The sequence below is a fragment of the Corythoichthys intestinalis genome, chromosome 19 (assembly GCF_030265065.1).
Source record: "Corythoichthys intestinalis isolate RoL2023-P3 chromosome 19, ASM3026506v1, whole genome shotgun sequence".
In the NCBI taxonomy this organism is placed as follows: Eukaryota; Metazoa; Chordata; class Actinopteri; order Syngnathiformes; family Syngnathidae; genus Corythoichthys; species Corythoichthys intestinalis.
In genome coordinates, this window is record NC_080413.1 from 24,044,463 (window position 1) to 24,065,554 (window position 21,092).

The window sequence follows — 21,092 nt, forward strand, 5'->3', positions numbered from 1 at the left end:
TTTGTTTTTCTATGTGTATAGAGCAGCACTGTCAACATACATTCTGAAAGGCATGATAAAGCTTTGTAAAGCAACTGGCAGGAAAAAAAAAACATGTGGAAAAGGCTAAAAGACTGGACGCGTCCACACCAGAATATAGATTGTGAAAATGCAGTTTTCTCCGGCAATCAATAACAAAGACATATAAAATAAGCCATAGACCCCATAATATATTGACGGGGCGCGGGGCTGATTAATAGGCAGCCTATCTCCGTCAAAGTTGACCAAGTAGAAACACAAACAAAGAGCTTTTTACGTTGAAAATTATTGTGAATAAATGCTTAAATCGCTGAATTCTTTATAGATATGGACGTAAAACAGTCTCGATTCTTGGTTAAAAAAAAAAAAAAAAAAAAAAGGCAATTAACGAACGTGCGGCTAGTCTTTATGCCACTGTGGTGCCGCCTTATAACCACAGAGAGCTTTTTACGTTGAAATTTCTTGTGAATAAATGCGTAAATCCCTGAATTCTTTATAGATATGGACGTAAAACAGTCTCGATTTTTGGTTAAAAGCCAAAAAAACCTGGCAGTTAGCATTTATTTTACGTAAATATGTCGAATGTGCTGCTAGTCTTTATGCCAATGCCACTGCCACACTTTATGCCTTATCGCCACAAAGAGCTTTTTACGTTGAAAATTCTTGTGAATAAATGTGTAAATCCCTGAATTCTTTATAGATCTGGACGTAAAACACTCTCGATTCTTGGTTCAAAGCAAAAAAACGGGCAGTTAGCATTTATTTTAAGTAAATATGTCAAATGCGCTGCTAGTCTTTATGCCACTGTGGCGCCGCATTATCACCACAAAGAGCTTTATACGTTGGAAATTCTTGTGAATAAATGTGTAAATCCCCGAATTCTTTATAGATATGGACAAAAAACAGTCTTGATTCTTGGTTAAAACTAAAAAAAAAAAAAAAACTGGCAATCAATTCAAAGGGCTTTTTACGTTGAAAACTCTTGTGAATAAATGTGTAAATCCCCAAATTCTTTATAGATATGGACGTAACGCAGTCTCGATTCTTGGTTAAAAGCCAAAAAAACTGGCAGTTAGCATTTATTTTACGTAAATATGTCGAATGTGCTGCTAGTTTTCATGCCACTGTGGCGCCGCCTTATCACCACAAAGAGCTTTTTACATTGAACATTTTTGTAAATACATGCTTAAATCCCTGAATTCTTTATAGATATTGACGTAAAAAAAGACTTGATTCTTGGTTAAAAGCAAAAAAAAAAAAAACGGGCAGTTAGCATTTATTTTAAGTTAATATGTCGAATGTGCTGCTAGTCTTTATGCTACTGTCGCGCCGCCTTATAATAATATTAATAATCCATTTTATTTGAAGGCGCCTTTCTGGCACTCAACGTTGCCGTACAATCATTTAAAACATTTAAACAGATTAAAAGTGAGAAAAATGAAAGTATATAACGTATAAGGAAATTTAAAATACTAAAAGAGATATAAGGGCAGTTAAAAAGACCAGAACTTGATTATTGTGGATAGGCTAGTCTAAACAGGTGAGTTTTGAGTTTTGATCGAAAAGGGGGAGGGAATCTGTTCCTGAGGTTGGATGGGAGTGAATTCCAAAGCCGGGGAGCCGAGCGGTTGAACGTGGTGCTGAGGCGAGCGGGGGGACAGACAGTTGTATGGAGGAGGAGGATCTAAGGGCACAGGAGGGAGTAGTAACATGAATGAGATCGGACAGGTACAGAGGGGCGAGGTTATGGGTGGCCTTGAATGTGAGGAGGAGAACTTTGAACTGTATTCGAAAGTGGACCGGGAGCCAGTGAAGCTGTTGGAGGACTGGAGTGATGTGGTGGATGGACAGAGTTCGGGTTATGATGCGAGCAGCTGAATTCTGGACCAGTTGGAGTTTATGGAGAGTTTTATGAGGGAGTCCGAAGAGGAAGGAGTTGCAGTAGTCCAGGCGGGAAGTGACAAGGCTGTGAACCAGATTTGTAGCAGAATGTGGGGTGAAGGTAGGGCGGAGGCGAATAATGGTGCGTAGGTGAAAGTGGGCAATCTGGGTAATGTTATTGATGTGCGATTGAAAGGAAATTGTGCTGTCGAGGATTACTCCTAGGCTCTTGACTTGGGGGGAGGGTGAAACAGTAAAGTTGTCAATGGTAAGGGATATGGTATGGTTTTTTTGAGATGGTGAATTTAGAGCCAACGAGGAGCAGCTCAGTTTTATCACTGTTAAGTTTTAGGAAATTGTGGGTAAACCAGATTTTTATTTCAGTGATACAGTCAGTCAGAGATGAGGGCGGGAGAGAGGAGGAGGGTTCAGAATTGAGGTAGAGTTAGGTGTCCTCGGCATAGCAGTGAAAGTGGATGTTGAATTTAGAAAAAATATAGCGAAGGGGAATTAGGTATATGATGGAGAGTAGGGGCCCCGGGACAGAGCCCTGAGGCACACCGGAGCTAACGGGAGGGTGTGGATTTAAATTACTTTTGTTGGATATATTGGTTGAAAGGTAAGAAGAAAACCAGTTCAACAGGGTGCAGGTCATGCCAATAGTGGAAAGCCGGGGGAGGAGTGTGGTGTGACTAATTGTATCAAAGGCTGCAGATACGTCTAGGACATACATGTCCAAAGTCCGGCCCGGGGGCCAAATGTGGCCCGTGGTCAAATTTCATCCGGCCCCCAGCCTCTGTCATAAAATCAATAACGTCTGGCCCACACACAGACTTAATAAATTGGTCAGCAGTACTGCTACCAGCATATGAAGTATCTTACACACCAAATGCTGCTCCTCATTTACCCACGAAAAGGCAGCAGCACTCTAAGCAACATTACCCCTTGTGACCCTTTACTCCCAATTTTCTAAAATGGCGAAAATCAACGAAAAAAAGAAGTTGACTGCGACGGCTGGCGCTTCAAGGATAGGTGGAAATTGGACTTATTTCTTCACTAAAATATGCCACTGTCTGCCTTCTTTGCAAAGAGACAGTCGCTGTTTTTAAAGAGTTCAATGTGAGGCGATATGGCTAAACAAGACACGCCGACATGTACGGCAAGATTACAGGCAAGATACGTAGCGAGAAATTGAAGCAACTTGAAGCTAGTTTAATTTCACAGCAGCAGTATTTCGCAAGAGCCCGAGTCGAAAGAGAACGCCACAAAGGCTAGTTGCGAGATTGTTGTAATTATTAATAAATAAATAAAGCAAATGTGACGCACAGAATGGCTTGCTAAAATTTGCTTAAATATATTGTTCTACATAAAAGACGTCAGCCAAGGTCGGCCCCCCACATTTTTAACACACCAAATTTGGCCCCCTTTGCAAAAAGTTTGGACACCCCTGGTCTAGGAGGATGAGGATGGAGAGCAGTTCAGAATCAGCAGCCATGAGGAGGTCGTTGGTTAATTTAATGAGTGCTGCTTCTGTGCTGTGTAGTGGGCGAAAACCAGATTGAAACTGGTCATAAAGGTTATTCTGGGATAGGTGAAAGTGGAGTTTGGAGGCGACTGTTCTTTTGAGGATTTTGGAGATGAAAGGGAGGTTGGATATGGGGCGGAAGTTATTGAAGTTGGAGTAGTCGGCACCAGGTTTCTTGAGGATTGGAGTGACGGCTGCAGTTTTGAAAGAAGCAGGTACAATTCCAGAGGTGAGAGACGAATCGATGATAGCAGAGATGAGTGGGACCAGGGAGGGTGAGCAGAGTTTAACTAGTTGAGTGGGCATGGGGTCCAGATGTCACAAAGAGCTTTTTAGGTTGAAAATTCTTATGAATAAATGTGTAAATCCCTGAACTCTCTATAGATATAGACATAAAACAGTCTCGATTCTTTGTTAAAAGATCAAAGAACCGAGCAGTTAGCAATTATTTTACGTAAATAAGTCGAATTTGCTGCTAGTCTTTAAGCCACTGTGGCGCCGCCTTATCACCACAAACAGCTTTTTACGTTGAAAATTCTTGTGAATAAATGCTTAAATCCCTGAATTCTTGATAGATATGGACGTTAAAAAGTCTCCATTCTTGGTTAAAAGCATAAAGCCGGGCAGTTAGCATTTATTTTACGTAAATATGTCGAATGTGCTGCTAGTCGTTAAGCCACTGTGGCGCCGCCTTATCGCCACAAAGAGCTTTTTTACGTTGAAAGTTTTTGTACATAAATGCTTAAATCCCTAAATTCTTTATAGATATGGATGTAAAACAGTCTCGATTCTTGGTTAAAAGCAAAAAAACCGGGCAGTTAGCATTCATTTTACGTAAATATGTCGAAAGTGCTGCTGGTTTTTAATTCACAGTGGCGCCGCCTTACCACCACAAAGAGCTTTTTAGGTTGAAAATTCTTGTGAATAAATGTATAAATCCCAGAATTCTCTATAGATATGGACATAAAACAGTCTCGATTCTTTGTTAAAAGCATAAAACCGGGCAGTTAGCATTTATTTCACGTAAATACTGCGAATTATGACACCAATGCAGTAGCGGTTAATTTCTCCCATTAATTTGTTTTCACGTTTCAAAATGTATGCATGGTACGAAAAATATAATAATTACCTTGAATCCTCGAACAAATCACTCCTGAGACCAGAGGTTGCGCTAGACTTTTTCATTGTCTGTCATTTTGACTGATAGGGTCATAAAAATCCGGTCATAATCTATTTTTACCCGTCACTTAAAATTTTTAAAATGTTAATAATGACATATTCAATAGTATTTAGTTTTCATTCATCTTTAATTAATATTCTGTCCGAACAAGCGTAACAGAGAAACCACACCGCGCCATCACACATCAAGCAGCTGTGTATTATTAACGCCTAGCTTGCCTTGAACACGGCTTTTTAGGAAGGGTCAGATTTGACAAGTCATAAAAAAAAAAAAAGGTTTGAGGATAAGCCTGAGAATGATCGGTTTTCACTCTGCTCCATATAAGCAATATTTCAACATTGCTTACACGGCCGAGTGTCGGGGCAAACTGCTTGTATGTGTGTGACATGCACGAACAGTGCGTGCATGCTATCGATCCATATACTTTGAATATAAACCTGTACAGGGATTATTTATGCCTGTTATTTGTGTCCTCTTTTTAATAAGCAAAATATGATATCCCTGGAATGACGGATGACAGCCAGCATGTGTGATTGTATGGTCATTTGTTTTGATGCTTCTGTGCATGCGGGTCGTCTTGCTCAGCGCATGTCGGATTTATGTCGGGCGTATGCGTAATACTTGAATGGTCTCAATGGACAAAGGCAGTCTGAACGGGCACGCCAAAAAACCAGATATGACAAAAAATCGGATTCGTGCATTAAGACCTGTAGTATGAACGTAGCCATAGGCTTGTTGCTGTTAAAAAGAGGACACTAATAACAGGCATAAATAATCCCCGTTTAGGCTTATATTCAAAGTATATGGATCAATAGCATGCACGCACTGTTCGTGCATGTCACACACACATACGGGCAGTTTGCCCCGACTCTCGGCCGTGTAAGCAATGTTGAAATATTGCTTATATGGAGCAGAGAGAAAACAGATCATTCTCAGGCTTATCCTCAAACCTATTTTTATTTTTTTACGACTGTTGTCAAGTCCGACCATTCCTAAAAAGTCGTGTCCAAGGCAAGCTAGGCGCTAATAACGCACAGCTGCATCGCTACCGTAGCTACCGTACCGTCTCTCGCTTTTTGATGACGTAATTGCTGCATTAAATCCGATTTGCGGGACTGGACAGTACAGACCGCCGCAACAGTCTGGAAAAATGTGGCCCAGATTGGATTTAGACCACATACAAAAGTGACCCAGATCGGATTTGAAATGGTCCCGTTCTATGCGACTTGTCACGTTCAGACCGTCAAGTTAATGCCTCACTCGAGTCGGAAAAACACGAAAAAATCGGATTTGTGCATTAAAACCTGTAGTATGAACGGAGCCTTTGTTCGGACGCTCAGTTGCCTTGACATTTTTCCGAGTAAGGCCAACGACGTCATGCATCAAGACAATAGCTAATTAATATGCTAACTCGCCACCCTGTGGTCTGGGGTGTGAATTGCAACCTGTCAAAATGACGGATGGACTTCAGTTTTTTCCGTCACCGTTTTAAAAAACTGGTCAACGACGGAAAATATTCGGTTAACGCGACCCCTGCCTGAGACAATCCTTTCTGTTTGTATGCGGTACAGCTTTCGTACTTTTTCCATCCTAAATCCGGCTTTGGATCGCTGCATGTGTTTTAGAATAACTGTGACCAACTTCGACCGACTGAAGCGGAGTGTGGGACTTCATGGCATGGCGCAGTGTTGTATTCTAAACAGGCGCCTTTTCATTAGGAATGGTTTAAATCTACATGTTCAAGTCATCAGACGTGCCCGCAACCAGAACAAATGGTTTGGCAATAAAAAGCGTAGTGAAATTGCGAAACTAATCAGAAATGGGGACATAAACATTTGCAGTTTGCAATGGGTGTTGAATTATGATTTGCATGGTCTGAGCGCTCAAGACAATGGAACAAGGTTCTCCCCCTTTTCTCCCCTCTCTCATCCATCCTGTGTGCGAGTGGGGTTTGTGTTGTTCATCAATTGAGAGCTATTCTAGATGTCTTCCTCTTATGGTATATACGAGACGCAAAATCTGCACTCAAGGTCAGGTTTTACAGCTCGGTACGAATATTAAGAGCTGTCCTCCCCCATGGCAGAAAGTGCTTCTCATTCATTGCAGCATTTTCCCCTGTTTGTCATTAGAGCCATTAGAGATAATAGAAAGACTAAAAATGTGCACATCATGGCTGAGAGGACAATGGCGCCAACATCCTGTTTTCTATCAAATCATTCCTCGTCTGCATTTTAATGATTCTTTTTGTCCGGACAATCACACACACCTTCCTTTAACCCTAAAATAGTCTGAGCTGTCCTCAAAGGTTTTAAAAATCATTACTATATCATGAAAACCTGTTGTGTGATACCAAGCTGGAGGCCGGTTCTTACTGAGAATGAATATTGAATATGTGACAAAAGCGCTGTTTAAATCCATGCCATAATAATGAGAGATCCCCAATGTCGTGCTGATGCTACCCTCAATACTCTCAGCTCAATATTTCGCCCGCGGAAGAAAGTTGATTTCTTTATTGAACAGAAATGTACAATGGAATTGCCAAGGTTGCGCACACAATGCTTGAAATCTTTTTCTCATAGGAAATAATAGAAATTGAACGGATATATTTCAGAGTCCAACTGTTGTAATAAAAGCCCTAAGTGAGCAGGCAACATTTAAACAGTTTTATGAGTGCTCGAGCAGTTAACTAAAAAAGAAAAGAAAAGAAATCCATGCTTAACACTCATTTAGTTATTGACGGCTATAGAAGTGAAATATCCATGTGTGTTGTATGCAGAGGACGTAGCACCGAATTCGAGTCCCTTACTGTAGTGGTAGTAGAACATTAGAGGTGTGTAGTAATGCTTTACATTTACTCTTGTACAATTACCGTAATTTCCCGAATATAAGGCGCACCCGTGTATAACGTGCACCCCAAATTTACTTGAAAAATCTAGGGAAAATTATTGTACCCGTGTATAACGTGCACCCTAATTTTAGCACCACTAAATAGAAGAATACAAGAAAACAGAACTTGTGTACAGATACAGAAATGTCATTTTACTGACTGGTGAAACACAACACAAGCATAGCGCATTGGTAGTTCAAAACATTACTGTAAACTGACCATATGTACGGTAATAATATGATCTGATAACTTCTTGAACTTACCAGAATCCAGGAGAAAACAAAACAGATGTAACTTTTCTTTTAAAGGCTGCTGTATAACTTGCTCGTTTCATCATGATGAATAAATGTTTCCTACATGGATTGATACGGTAAAATGAAAGTGAGAACGTAAATTGGAAATCCGAGAGAGCTCATCGCTGTCGACACGACACATTTGGGTTAAGTTTCCCGAGGGACACATATAGTTGAAGGACACAGGAAGTCTGTGTTGTTACGTTTGTTATGGTCCGAGTTGCGGAGCTGCAATAAAGGTTGACTCAAATGAGTTCAAGAAACTAAATTCTGTGCTTTATGAAGAGTGAAAAAAGCAGAATTTAACACAGACGAAATCATTCGGCCGATCAGAGTGAAATATTACTGAAACAAAATGGTGACGTCACGTACCGTAATGGTCGGCAACGGATCGCCGCATACGTTTCTTCAACACAACATGGCCGTGTCAATTTTAAAAAATCGTTTTTTATATATATATAATATATATATTTCTGTCTCCATCCATGTACCCGTTTATAATGCGCACCATGATTTTACAAGTTGATTTTGGGGAAAAAAGTGACCGTTATATTCGGGAAATTACAGTACTTGATGATCTGGCATTAAAAACAAAAAAATGCAGAGTCTTTGACTAAACATTTAGACCTTTAGAGGTCAGGCTTGTCCAGTTGGACAAAACAGTTGTTGCTTGTCGGACAGTGGACCCCTCAGGCAGGCAATCGGGTGGACAACCTTTTTACATCTTCCAAAAGCTACAGTTTGCCTACAGTACAGTAATAAACAAACAAAACAAATTTTTTTATGTGGTGACATATGACACTTCGCCCTTTTCAAAGGGCTAGGTGTTGGAGGTTGTTGCAGAAGCAATTTTTCCCTTTGCGCCATCTATGCACCCACATGAGAGTGAGCCAATTCCTTTCCAAGACCCAACAATAAGTCCACCCGTCTCTCTTATAATCAAGATGCTAATTGCAGCTATCCAGAGTGAACCCCCTCCCCCCCTTCACACCTAGGCAGCGACTCCGCAGAAGTGTATAGGGGGGTGGCCTGCTTGATTGCTTCTTTGAGTTGTCCATTGTTTGACAAAGCCCAATAGTCAGTTTGGTATCGGGGTCATTTGACGCCTTTCTGGTATCTCTTGATAGCCAAAAAAACCCCGGGACTTCCAGTGTTAATTACTGTTTTAAATTACGAACCTGCATAAAAACTCACCTTCCATCTTCGTTTTTAATATTGTCCTTATAAAAAGGATCTGCTGCATCATAAATCACTTTGTGACTTTTCACCTCCATGATGAAGCTTTATTCGTCCATGTTCGCTAGTGTTTAAATCGTGAATAAGCACCTGGCCTGTTGACTCCAGGCCTGGCTCCGCCCATTTTAACGGATGTGTCTCCGGCAAAAACAGAAAATAGCCCAAACCATCTAGCGGGCTCCGGCGCATCGGAGATGGTCCGCAGCTCTGACTCGGCCGGTATAATTTAAATAATATCTTGCCGTACCGGGACTGCAAACGTGTCCGGTATAATTTTGCATTTACTCAGCTACACTAGTCGTTACATTTTTCAGCTTAATTCCACATATTAGAGTTTACTTCTTTTTTTGCCAGAGATGCCAACAGTGGCTCAACCAGTTTCTACAATGAGACATTCCAACAATAATAACACAACTCTATTATACCAATCACGGTTCAATCACGTGCCGTCTTTAAAGCACCGTAAAAAATTTGGTATTAGACATTTAGCCCTTTCACACACTCCTAAACACCGGGAATATCGCGGGATTCAACCGTGCAGCAGTTGTATGTGAAAACCACAATTTCAATTTCCGGGTCAAATGACACGGAGATTTCGCGGACATTTCATAGGTCGTGTCTTAGTATAATGTCCGGGACTTTCCCGGGAGGCGGTGTGCATGAAAGCAGGCGTTAAATTCCCGTAAATATCATGGTGGGCCGATCGTCACTTCCTCTCTCTTCACAGTAAGAAAAAAAGCGGTAAGAAAACATCGCAATTATCAACATAGCAAGCTGGAAATAGCTAAATTGAAATGAAAACATGACAAAATTAAATTGGTACTGAATCGTAGAGCCGATAAAGACAGTCCACCGTCTTTGGAAATGTGTGATTTATTTTGCTGCCGATGTTAGGGTCTCCTACTGCGGAAACAAGGTTGTACTTCAAATCAGAAAACAACAGAGGATACGTTCAAGGGTTTATTGAGTACAAACAGAATACAAGCGATCGCGGGAAAGGGGGAATAACACAATGGGTCCGTGATATCTCGACGCCCTTCTCTTGGATTGCCTGGACTTAAATACAGTCGTGATGAACTTAAATTGACTGCATTTACGACGTAGGGAAGGCTCACTCTGGAACAAAACACGATTTGACCCCTTCAGACCTAAGCATACTGCTGAAGGACATGACGCGTTCGCGTCTCTAAACCAATAAATACACTGAATTTAGATGCTATTGCCACTTCTGGGAGATGATTGGATGAAACTTTACCTATCGAAATCAAATCATGAAGTTTAGCACGCCCTCTTTGCTATTTCTGGCTCTTTGAAAATGGCTGACCAAACTCAACTTCAAAAAGGATAACGTTAAGTGCTCATTTCTCACTAAAAACACATTAACATTAACACAAAAAAATAACCAATAAAAGGATGAAATATCCCGACCAAAAAAATTCACTTTGATCTGGTGTTTGACCAGAGAAAAATTAGCGTTTTTTTTTTTTTTTTTTCTTGCCCAGCAGAAAAAAAATGGGGTTTGAAGGAGTTAATCTCTGATTTTATTTGTCACCCAATGACCATGGAAAACCAGAGATATGATCCTTTTGATTTCATAATAGGAAATATTTTTCCCCCACTAGAGGGCACTCATGCTCTTTGAACAAATGATGCTTCATTTCTGTAGATAGTTTTTTGTGTTTCACCGAAATTCGAAATTTCGTTTGTATTTCGTGGCTTAATGTGGTTATATAATAAGTTGTACAGTATAATAATAACAGTCCATACAGATAACTTTGTGCTAAGAAAAAAAAAATACCATTGTTTAAAAAAAAAAAAAAATCAAACATCGTAAGCAGTTACTCACAATGTTACTCATTACTTGAGTATACTTTTCACCAAATACATTTTTACCTGTACGTAAGTACATTGTTTGAATGACGACCGGTACTTTGACTTTTACTTGAGTAATAGTATTTTGATTTAACGCTACTCTTACTTGAGTAAAACCTATGGCTACTCTAACCACCTGTGTAGAAGACTGTAATTTAGACAAAAATTATAATTTACTTTTACGGGTTACTTCAAAATTACCAAGGCTACAGTTCAAATAAATGTTAATGAATGTTAATGGTCCTGGACTAAGAGGGTTATTGATCGTGTGGTGCTTGGATGTGTTAATGTATTCAAGCAGTGTATTAAAACCAGACCGTTCACGTCATGCTGTGGAACAGATCAAGTATTGGTCAAGAATCAGTGTCAGAATATGAGAGATGGACGTACTATTATTTCTAGATTTTCCTTATGTTTGTTCTGAGTGATGTTATTTGATTTCTTTTATTGGCCACCCCAAAAATATTAATTTGAACTTTTCAAATTTGTATTTCTGTTGGGTGGAGCCTGAGATTTGTAGCTGGAGTTGTTTGTACTGTTGAATGTAACCACATTATTGAATGACATCATACTGTTACGTTTGATGACATTTGGAAAATTTGGAGTCAAGGAATTATGGGTCTGTGGAAGTAGCTAAATTATTCACAGACAAGATAATTAGTTTAAAGGTGACCTTACATTATTGTTTTATGTTAATTGTTCTCAACTTGAATGTCATCTTATCAGGTTTACGAGACAGTTTGCATTTAAAATGCCCTTTTTCAACCTATTTTCTTGCTTATTTTTGCTTTCTTCTTTCAAATTTGAATTATTAATGTTTACCTTTAAATTTGTCGCTCTTATTGGCCAATAGTGAGTGCGTATGTTGGTAAGGAACTGTTTATAATGGGGTGGAAACCTAAGGCTCGCGAGCCATACAGTGGGGCAAACAAGTATTTAGTCAACCACCAATTGTGCAAGTTCTCATACTTGAAAACATTAGAGAGGCCTGTAATTGTCAACATAGGTAAGCCTCAACCATGAGAGACAGAACCTGAAAATCACATTATTTGATTTTTAAAGAATTTATTTCCAAATTAGAGTGGAAAATAAGTATTTGGTCACCTACAAACAAGCAAGATTATGGCTGTCAAAGAGGTCTAACTTCTTATAACGAGGTCTGACGAGGCTCCACTTGTTACCTGTATTAATGGAACTTGTTTTACCTCATTATCGGTAGGGATGGAATTGATAGGATTTTTACGATTCCGATTCCATTATCGATATTGCTTAACGATTCGATTCTTTATCGATTCTCTTATCGATTCTAATTTGGGGAAAAAGAACAAACGTTTTGATTGGCATCGAGTTTGTTTAATCAGAACTCACAACCTTACAAACTCACAACGAAATCAAAAGAGGCCCAAAGCCTCAATGTTAACTGTGGCAATAAGTGGCAAATACACAAGAATGTGTAACATTTTACTGCAACATTTATCTAATAGAAATAAAAAATATTGGTATATATTGGCAGATAGGTTGTTGTTCTGCCTTTGGCAATATGTGTTAAAGCAGGGGTCCCCAAACTTCTTCCTGTGAGGGCCACATAACTTTTCCCTTCTCTGATGAGGGGCCGGGGTCAGTTTGTAACAGAAAAAGTGTGACGATTGCAGAAGTGCATAAATGTAAAAATTCATTGTTTTTCAGAAAGCCACAATCAAATAACCCTTTCTGGATTCTTCACGGAATGAAAGTAAATAAAATAAAAATAATAATATAATAATTAATAATAAAAACACTATTAATTAAATGGATAATAACCAAATAACCCTCTCTGAATTCTTCAAGGAAAAAGGCCAGGAAATAAACAACACGATTGAGAAAAAAAAAAAGATTCAAAATGGCCGGACCAAATGTGGAGGCGGGCCGTATTTGGGCCGCGGGCCGCAGTTTGGGCACCCAAAGAAATGCCGCATCCAAGCGAGTGAGCGAGCGAAGTGAGAGAGGGAAACACTTCTACGAGCCTACGTTCTTTGTTAATGTTAATATCTACAGAGGCAACGCCTGTATGTATCATCTTTTGTGTTGTTGTTGTTGTGTTTCCACTCGCGATCGGACTCTTAAATCCAGTTGTGTAGTGGTTTGAACGATGTGCTAATGCTAGCGAACGAATGCTAACCATACTGTTATTAGCAGCTAATCATCGCTGATTTACGTTGACGCAAACCTGTTTGTTATTGGGGACGAAATTGATTTGTTTCATTTCTATTCTTAGTTTCACTCTTCAAGTGATGGTTGAATAAAGTCAGCAAATTATACCAACGTCTTCTACATCGTCATTTGGGAGTTTAGCTAGCTGTATAGCCAGAACTGAGCTTTAGCCTCTCTGTGAGGACAGCGCAGTCGTATTCCCTCCCGATGCAGTTACCTCCACCTTGCAATGACTGCAAGTCGCTTTGTTGTAATTTTTCCTCGTGAAGTGAAGACACACTTTCGAGCGTTTGAACCTACGTGCTGTCATTGTTATGTTTATGGCTGCAATGCTCGTGCTTACCCGTCGTAACCTCTCATTTTCACACTCTTTCCTGGTGAAGTGTAGTCAAACTTTGGAGCGAGTGGTTCTTGGCGCCATGCTAGTTTGATGCGTCTGGACAACAAGACACGTCACGACGCAATACGCGTCTTTAGGAATCGTTAAAGGGATCGTTAAGGCTTTTTCATTGTGATGTCGAGGCCTCGAAACACTCGGAACCGGTTCCGAATTGGAATCGGATTTCGATTCCCATCCCTAATTATCGGTATATAAGACACATGTCCACAATCTCAGTCAGTCACACTCCAAACTCCACTATGGCCATGACCAAAGGGCTGTCGAAGGACAACAGAGACAAAATTATAGACCTGCACTAGGCTGGGAAGACTGAATCTGCAATAGGTAAAACACTTGGTGTAAAGAAATCAACTGTGGGAGCAATTATTAGAAAATGGAAGACATACAAGACCACTGATAATCTCCCTCGATCTGGGACTCCATGCAAGATCTCACCCCGTGGCGTCAAAGTGATTACAAGAACGGTGAGCAAAAATCCTAGAACCACACGGGAGGACCTAGTGAATGACCTACACAGAGCTGGGACCACAGTAACAAAGGCTACTATCAGTAACACATTGCGCTGCCAGGGACTCAAATCCTGCACTGCCAGACGTGTCCCCTTGCTAAAGAAAGTACATGTCCAGGCCCGTCTGCGGTTCGCTAGAGAGCATTTGGATTATCCAGAAGAGGACTGGGAGAATGTGTTATGGTCAGATGAAACCAAAATAGAACTTTCTGGTAGAAACACAGGTTCTCGTGTTTGGAGGAGAAAGAATACTGAATTGCATCCGAAGAACACCATACCCGCTGTGAAGCATGGGAGTGCAAACATCATGCTTTTGGGCTTTTTTTCTGCAAAGGGGCCAGGACGACTGATCTGTGTAAAGGAAAGAATGAATGGTGCCATGTATCAAGAGATTTTGAGTGAAAATCTCCATCCATCAGCATGGGCATTGAAGATGAGACTTGGCAGGGTCTTTCAGCATGACAATGATCCCAAACACACAGCCAGGGCAACAAAGGAGTGGCTTCATAAGAAGCATTTCAAGGTCCTGGAGTGGCCTTGCCAGTCTCCAGATCTCAACCCCATAGAAAATCTGTGGAGGGTGTTGAAAGTCCGTGTTGCCCAACGACAGCCCCAAAACATCAACTCTCTAGAGGAGATCTGCATGGAGGAATGGGCCAAAATACCAGAAACAGTGTGTGAAAAGCTTGTGAAGAGTTACAGAAAACGTTTGGCCTCCGTTATTGCCAACAAAGGGTACATAACAAAATATTGAGATGAACTTTTGGTATTGACCAAATACTTATTTTTCACCATGTTTTGCAAATAAATTCTTTAAAAATCAAGCAATGTGATTTTCTGGGGGTTTTTTTCTCCCACATTCTGTCTCTCATGTTTGAGGTTTACCCATGTTGACAATTACAGGCCTCTCTAATATTTTCAAGTGGGAGAACTTGCACAATTAGTGGTTGACTAAATACTTATTTGCCCCACTGTATATGATTCTTTTAATGAGTGCACATGGCTGTCCGCCAACTCCAACATCTTAAGTGTAGAGCTAGCTCGCCTGACATTAACGAGCTGTGATGAACAGCTTGTGCATTGACACAGTGGACATTGGACACTTAAAAAGTATGTCACAATTATATACTTCAATTCGGCGTCCATTGGTGGTCCGCCTGTTGCAGATTGCACGGAGACGAGCTTTAGACGACAGAATGTGTGCCATCAGCTTCTATCATCAGGCATGACTTTTTGGCTGTGTAATTGGCAGCACTTCCAGGAGAGCGAGGCTCACGAAACAACTGCCCAAGGAGGCAAATCTGTCTCTCAGCCACTTTTACGCCCACGTCCTCCTGGTTGAGGTTTCCACTTCCAGCAAATATGTGTCGATTGGTTAAGAGTGGTTAAAAGCTAAAAAGGCAAAAAAGGGCAGTTTGAATTTAATTCTTTATAGATATGGATGTAAAACAGTCTCTATTGTTTGTTACAAGCAAAAAACAGGCAGTTAGCATTTATTTTACTTAAATATGTCAAATGTGCTGCTAGTCTTTAAGCCACTGTGGTGCTGCCTTGTCACCATAAAGAGTTTTTATGTTGAAATTTTTGGGAATAAATACCAATATCCCTGAATTCTTTATAGATATGGACGTAAAAATGTCCCGATTCTAGGTTGAAAGCAAAAAACGGGCAGTTAGCATTTATTTTATGTAAATGTTGCGAATTATGATGCTAATGCCGTAGCGGTTAATTTCTCCCATTGATTTTTTTCTCAACGTTTCAAAATGCATGCATGGTACGAAAAAATATAATAATTACTTTGAATCCTCGAACAAATAGCTCCTGAGACAATCCTTCCTGTTTGTATGCGGTATAGCTTTCGTACTTTTTCAACCTAAAATCCAGCGTTGGAGAATAACTGCGACCGACCTCGACCGACTGAAGCGGAGTGTAGGATGGCCCTCTACTTGAAGGTGTGGCGCAGTGTCTGTGACCCGTTAGTATCATTATGGAGTCTATGAGTCAACCTTAAAAAATTAAAAATTAAAAAACTTAAAAACGATGAGACTCAGGCGTCGTAAAGTCGAAATCACGTAAGGGAACTACCTGCATAAGTATCGATACCACTAGTGGAATCATATTTTAAAATACATGGGGTTTTTGGCTCTCTTATTCAAAAAGGTTCCCAACCCCAGATATGGTAATTAGGGCTGTCAAAATTATCACGTTAGCGGGCGTAATTACGTTAAAATATTTGACGCATTTAACGCACATGCCCCACTCGAGTTTTTTGGTGTTTTGTCGCCCTCTGCTGGCGCTTGGGTGTGACTGATTTTATGGGTTTTAGCACCATAATTATTATTGACATCAACAATGGGGAGCTACTAGTTTATTTTTGGATTGAAAATTTTACAAACTTTAATAAAACGAAAACATTAAGAGGGGTTTTAACATAAAATTTCTATAACTTGAACTAACATTTATCTTTTAAGAACTACAAGTCTTTCTATCCATGGATCACTTTAACAGAATGTTAATAATGTTAATGCCATCTTGTTGATTTATTGTTATAATAAACAAATACAGTACAGTATGTTGAATGTATATATATATATATACTGTACATCTGGTGCCTTATCTTTCCATTCCAACAATAATTTACAGAAAAATCTGGCATATTTTATAGATGGTTTGAATAGGGATTAATTACGATTAATTAATTTTTAAGCTGTGATTAACTCGATTAAAAATTTTAATCGTTTGACAGCCCTAATGTTAATATGACCTCGTATGGTCATTGGCAAGTGGGCATTCAGGTAGTACAAATTGGGTAAGTATTTGGATAATAAGGCTCAGTGTGATTTCATTGGTCACGATTTCAAATCTGCTTGTTCGCAATCAAATCACAAACCACATAGATGAAAAACTTAAACCAGGTCGCACACTCATTTTTATCTATTTCACATATGAAATGGTGGAAAATTTGAATAACAATCATACCCCACCTTGAATTGCTCTTTCGTGACGTTTGACTTCAGTGGTTCTAAGGTTAGTACTCTGCCCTGTCATGCCGTCATTGAAACATAGTCGTGTACAAGCTAAAGCATTTATTTCACTTTTGTGACTTTAAAAGCGGATGCTGAATTTCAAGTAGGCAAAATGGCAAACTGAGCGCGCGTTTGTTCCTGTATGGCTTCTCTTCTAATGTCACTCGCCGGTCCACTTGGCTCAAAGCTCCACTAATGTCACAGCAGAACTTTTTTTTCAGGTTCACGCTGTTCTTCTCCACAGGGACGCGTTTGATTTCTTTCAGTCCGGCCTCTCCGCAGCTTCCAGACACACTAATGACACGGCCTGGAGACATCGGCGGGCTCTTTGATACACGACGGTGAGCTGGGAAATGCTGGGCTTCATTTAGCCGTCAGCATTTTGCCTCTCTAGTGTTACTGTCTGTGTTTTTCAGGGACTTGTTTTTATTGATTGCAGCAGTCTGGAAAAAGACAAAAACAGAAAACCAAGGATCGGTGAGGGAACATTATAAAGATAAAGAATCTCAAAGGGATATTGGACCGCCCAGACCAGAGAAAGAAAATTTCTTGTGAACTGCTTTCACAAAACAAAAGGTTTTGTTTGAGCAATTGAATAGTTTTATGGCCATAATGCTAAGATTATTTTTCTTATTGGTTGATTTTACAATTTATGGAAATATTTTATTAATGAAAATTCATCTTCTGAGAGAATGTAATTAAATAAAAATGTTTTCAAGTGTAATTACAGTGGTACCTCTACATACGAACTTAATTTGTTCCAGAACCTGGTTTGTAAGTAAGAAAGAGTTGTATGTCGAGCGGGATTTTCCCAAAGGAATACATTATAATTCGATTAATTCATCCCACAGCCAAAAAAACTACAATACATCCTCAACAAATACTGCAGGCACAATTACAAATAGCAATTACATATAGAGAAACAAATAAATTATGAATACAAATCGGAGTAATAATACTATCAGGGCCGCTGCCATGGATTTTGGGCCCCATGAAAGGATATTACTTTAGGCCCCACCACCAGTGCCGGGACACACACACACATTTAGAGTATCAACTACGTAATTTCCTGCATTCTGGTGAATTTTTACACACTAATTTGTGCATTTTCTGCATTAATTTAAGATGAAAATATATTCATGTAAACCTACAGCGTATAGAGCAATAATGAATAGACTGATATCATCTATAAGAAATGTACTGAAGGCCATCTTTTACAATCTAAATATATTTTTATTAGAAATATTCTCAAAGCAAATACCATAATGAATGACTTAGAATAAATGTTTTGTTTGAACTTAACTATACTACAGTATACATTACAGTATACAGTATACAACTGCTTTAGAATGAAGAGATTGCTAAGGATTTGCCTGCTGTACTGATTAAATGTAAGCAAAAAGTGGAGCAAACACTAGCTAGCAAATAATTACAGTATTTCATTTTGGAGTAGGCTTAGCCTCATCTGGAAACTCGCGATCTCCACTATAGGCTACAGCTCCAAAGCGAGGTCCCATGTTAAAGGGTATTAAAACCCTAAGGGGCTGTGAGATATCAATAGAACCGTTATGTGGCAAGATAACAAATATTAATAAAGTTAACAAAAAAATAAATCGCATTCATGAGCAATTATCGAAAATAGAACGAAAATTACGAACATTTCCGAAAGTATTCCGGAAACAGCCGAATGGGGCGGAGACGTCATAACAAGGAAACGAAAGGTCGAGACAGGTGCAATCGTTGTTTATCGACGAGAGAGTTGCGTTCGTGTTTTATTAAAAAATCGCTAAAATGGTTCAAACCTCTCATGCTATGTGGTCTACAAATAGCCATTTGTCGCAATGTAGTACCCATGAGTTCCCGAACGCGAGAAAAAGAGCTGGACTACGCAGACAATGAGTAAAGTTCGTCCGTGCTAAGAGGGCTAATTTTGCAGACCCAGCCTCCGGCACGGTTTTGTGTGGTGCGCATTTTACACCTGAAAGCTATTCGAACTATGGACAAATGAAATCAGGTTTTGCTAAGAAATTGCTGATGAAAGCAGCCACCATACACGCGCAGCCACCTCATCAAGAAAAGAGGACGACTGGCTCTGATGAGACCACCCCAGGCCAACCAAAGGAGCGGAGCAGCCAAGCTCGAAATGGCCAGAGTACTCTTTTATAATAAAAACATATCACGCATTGGATATAGGACTGGACACATGTATAAATTATCGCTCGTAAAATATATAGAACAAATCCTCGAATCCTATTCATATGTGTGTCTGTCGGCAGAGCGAAAACCTATGATAGCACTATAAATGATAATTATTGTATACATTACATTATTTTGCGGTCACGGTGTATCAGCTTCACAAAAAGAAATGCAAAACAAACCATTCGGTGTTTCCCAGCCGATGTTGCCGGTGTTTCATCAGTGTGACTGCTCCTCTCAATGATACTTTCATTAGGCTGCATTGGCCAAATTGATAACCTAAAACACCAAAGAAAGGTTCATAACTCTCCTCGTTACCATTAGAAGAATGTTCATTGCATCGGATTCGTCGCTGCAACTAGAAACAAAATTGTCCGCTATCATCGCCGCCATTCAGTACTAAGCACCGAGCCGGTTGTTTCCTCGTAGTGACGTCACGCACACAATATGTTAGACTTCCGGGATCTCGTGGGCGGGTCCTTTTAGCTTGACAATAATCCAAATTTCTATCATTTTCTTGGTGTTGCGATGTGTGTAATTACACGAAGTGGCATGATATGAATCCAAAAGGCATGCGTTTATGGATAAATGATGGAATATTAGCATTTCCCCAGGTGTTGTCATACCCTTTAACAAACTAAATTCAATAAATTCTTGACAAACTGGATTCTAGCTGATTTTAAAAAAAGAAAATTTCCACACCAACTATCAACATCTGTAGGATACCAAAAAATGCCGTCATTATTTGGAATTCATGTTTTTGAATAGGTGCATGTCGCTCATTGAGGCCGGGAAAATCCCGTATTTCTTACGGAGTGAGTTGAGACCTTGCTTCGGAGCTAAGATAACAGGTTAATTTTCAGCACTACACTGACACAAGACACCAACCTTCCTTTGTGAAGTACTTTGTTATCTCCTGTTGGCCTTTTTTTACCCAACTGCTGTTTTGTTTTCTTTTCTTTCCTCTTTTGAAAACCCGATTTCTGTTTTGAAAACATTTCTGCACTATCGCGCTCTGCGCGCTTCGAGTCATTGACTGGTGTAAGTGCGCACCGCTGCTCCTGCCCTGATCAAAGGAAGGGCGGACCAAACCATTTAATGAAAACACAGGTGTTTGGGGGGGTGGCTGGCAATACATATGCTCTCTGGGTGTTTACATTTTGCCAAAAACAAAACAAGAAAACGAAACCCTTCGTTTTATTCCTATTAAAGTTATAATGATTAATATTTAAATTTGCAAACGATTACCTAATGTTCTAATTTTCTTTGTGGGCCCCCATCAGGGCATTGGCCCTTAGAATCAGTATCACTTTTCACCCCTATACGGCCCCCCTGAATACTATAGTTATAATAAGGTAACGAATCGGGTTCTAATGGGGCAGTTGTGTTTTGCATGCTGTTCCTGAACGCACTGCGTGACTGATTCGACAGTGACAGAGTGGGAAGAATGGGAAAAAGAATGTACATTAATAATAATACAGGTAGTCGCCAAGTTACGGACGAGTTCCGTTCCTACCCAGGCGACATAACCCGAATTTCCGTGTAAGTCGGAATAAACCCTTTAAGTACCCCTAAATCTCAAAGTAACTATCCAAAAAGTCAGAGAGTACTGTATTTTGTTTAATGATGGAGGATACACTGCCCTCTGGTGGTAGTGTTGGGTCTGGCTGGACTTGGCCTTGTATGACTGAGCAGCAGACTCGTCTGACATTGATAAAGGACAGCTGTGCTGTGGTTTGGCCCACATAAGGCTGTAAGTTGTTTCAGCTAATATGTGTTAGTGTATACATTCGTAATTAAGTTTAGAGCTACAGTTTATGGGGTTATATGTGAGAGATTTGCTATAAGAATTGTAAATACGTTAGTATTCAGAGCATTTA

The 21,092-nt window shown here is 39.9% G+C and overlaps 1 long non-coding RNA gene across 1 annotated transcript; it reads left to right on the top strand.

Annotated features, from left to right (window-relative positions):
* Positions 1–12,833: 12,833 nt before the first annotated feature.
* Positions 12,834–17,647, top strand: LOC130907847 (uncharacterized). The gene is made up of 3 exons (XR_009061535.1): positions 12,834–12,937; positions 17,261–17,357; positions 17,433–17,647. It is a non-coding gene; the product is annotated as an uncharacterized LOC130907847 (long non-coding RNA).
* The last annotated feature ends 3,445 nt before the right edge of the window (positions 17,648–21,092 follow it).